Here is a 2,792-nt window from a genome sequence, read left to right as displayed (position 1 = left end):
ACAAGGAAACAAGGGAGAAATTATGTAGATATTCATTTGTCTAAAAACTTTTTGTAAGGAGCTGGTTATGTTCTTCCATATTATCATTCATATTACCCTAACACAAACCCATTGACATCAGCAAGGAGGTATACTTTCCATATAAAGAACCTCAGAATTTATATAAATTTGCGTCTTTGTAACACCATATTTTCATATACACATTGTAATCGTACCATCATGTGTGCGTACTTCCCATCATTCGTGGAGAAAGAGGCGGTTATTACCATGCATATTATTTTTACATCTTAAGACTGACAATTCTGCTTTTTTTGTATATGCCTATCTTGTCATGTCATAGTGAGGGATCGCTTTTGTTTTTATAGCTCTCATTACCGATGCATTTGCTTTTGCGAATTCCATTATGGTCTATTGACTGCTTGTATTCTACCAGTCTGTGCAGCCAAGATTTTTTCCTTCCACGTGGCCCATAAATCCACAGCACTGTTATATACACATTTTATTACAGTCTGTTGACTACTTTTGTTTTCTAGTCTGTTGACTGCTCTTGTTTTTTCCCAATCCATGAGGCCAAGATTTTTTTCTGCCCATGTGAAACATAAAACAGCAGCATTATTATTCGAGCATTTCATTAGGGTCTGTTGACTGACTGTTGTTGTATTTTACCAGTCCGTGAGGCCAAGATTTTCCTGCTTTCGTGGCAAATAACTTCGCAGCATCTGTATCTGTGTATCCCTTTACAGACTGTCTACTGCTGCTTTACTTTTCAGTCCATATGACTGATTGTATTTTGATGGTCCTTGTGGCCAATATTTCATGCCCTCACAACAAATATAAAGTCTGTTGACTGGCATTCCATTGAAAACATTCATGCAGTATTCCTTCATGAGGATTGATTCCCGTTCGAGGAATCCACCCCAAATCACTGTAATTTGTGAATCTCAGCATGCATTGATATTGAGTAATTCCGCTTTCTTTGCTGTGCAGAGAATTTGTAATCCCTACAGTAGAATCTTACGTCCTAGAGGTGTTTCATTCCACCTTAGTGGAACCTAATTGGAGTTATTCCATCCTTAGGGATGCAATTCCCATGCAGCACCTGGCATTCCAGAGCCTAGAGCTCGCACAATTTAAAGTCACTGTGCCTACCATTCCTAGAACTCTCGATTCCATTCTTAATCCCCCCAGGGACTTCATTCCAAGGGCTTAGTGCCTGTGTTACACTGAGAAATTCCCGTTCATGCACTCACAAACCCACTTCTCTAAAAAGGTCAACAACCCTGTATTATAGGAAATTAATGTTTCTACTGAAGCAAGGAAATTCGTGGGCCTAAAGGGCCAAGAATTAGCTACCTCAGTAGCTGAGGAGAGGGAAAAAGGCACGAGTAAAGAAGGAGAAGGAAAGAGCAGAAAGGGAGAAGGAAAGAGCAGAAAGGGAGAAGGAAAGAGCAGAAAGGGAGAAGGAAAGAGTAGAAAAGCATAAGAAAGGGAATTCCAAGAGAAAAGAGAAGCCGCAAGAGCGAAAAAGGAGAAAGAAAGAGAATTCTAAGAAACAGATGAGGCAGCAGGAAGGGCAGAGAAGGCAGAAGAAAGGGTTTACCATCTGTCTATAGCATACAGCCCTCTACATGCTGGTCGTCACACTCCACCTTTAGTTGGATGGGCACACTTAAGTTGAAAAGGTCCTCAGAATCTTCTAACCTCCTCCTGCGCCCTTATCTTTGAAAAACACCTTGAAGGCATGGGGGCCATCAATTCTAAGCCCACCCCGTTCACGAGCAAGGAGAGCTCGCTTGCGTAAGGGAGGCCACCATCAAAGCCTTCGAGATAACCCCCGAGACAAAAATGGAGGAACATGCCGAAAGTCTGGGCAGACATGGTCGGAATGGGTGGTGAAGAAGACGCCCACCCTCCAGAGGTGGACAAGGGCATCCAATGCTGTTTTTGCAGAAGAGATCCTCAAACTTTTCCAGTTGGACAATTTCTTATCATATGCCCCTCCTGAACTTCCCACTTACTTGGTGGACAAAAATCCAAAAACAATTGCAGAGTGCTGTAATTGGATGGATGTCTGGAAAATACACCACCCACTAAAGAGTACATTAAAACAAGAAAATCCACCCTGTTGCTGCCCCACCTGCCAACTCTCAAACAATACAGCACCAAAATAATCAGCCATATAACATTGTGTAAGGGTATTGTAATAAACCTGGGGACTACTCAGAGCAATATCACTTTAAACCAGAACCTCTGCTGTTGACCCTCACCCCCTCAGAATAGAAATCACCAAAACAATAAGAATAACGGCCACTGGCAGTAGAACAACCGGTCAAAGCCTAATTTTAGCCTGAGCTTTTGTGATTCATGCAAAGTGCATGGACACACCTCTTCCTGGGCTAACTCAGCCAAGAAGGCTGCCGCTCCCACCACTGCCATGGCACTGATGGACCCATCAACTCTAGGCTCCTCAGCTCGGGGCCCCATATTTTTTGCACCTCCCAGAGGTCATTATCCTACCTACCTGGTCTGAACATTCGATGAATCTGGTGAGCAGATATTCATAATTTAATAGGATAAAATTTCTCCTGTAGCTAGGATTGAGAGGCATAGATTAATTACAATTGAAAGCTTCAACCATGTTAAGATGTTCCTGCCCACCATCCGGTTGAGGATCACATAACCTCACAGTTCGAAAATATGTACTCTGGCGGTGGCTACATACATTCCTTGCAAGTATGACATCTTGTTAGGGCAGAATATTAAGCCAACTACTTTTGAACCATATCAGGACT

Source organism: Macrobrachium nipponense, chromosome 11 (assembly GCF_015104395.2).
Source record: "Macrobrachium nipponense isolate FS-2020 chromosome 11, ASM1510439v2, whole genome shotgun sequence".
Taxonomy (NCBI): domain Eukaryota; kingdom Metazoa; phylum Arthropoda; class Malacostraca; order Decapoda; family Palaemonidae; genus Macrobrachium; species Macrobrachium nipponense.
Note: the sequence above shows the minus strand (reverse complement) of the source record.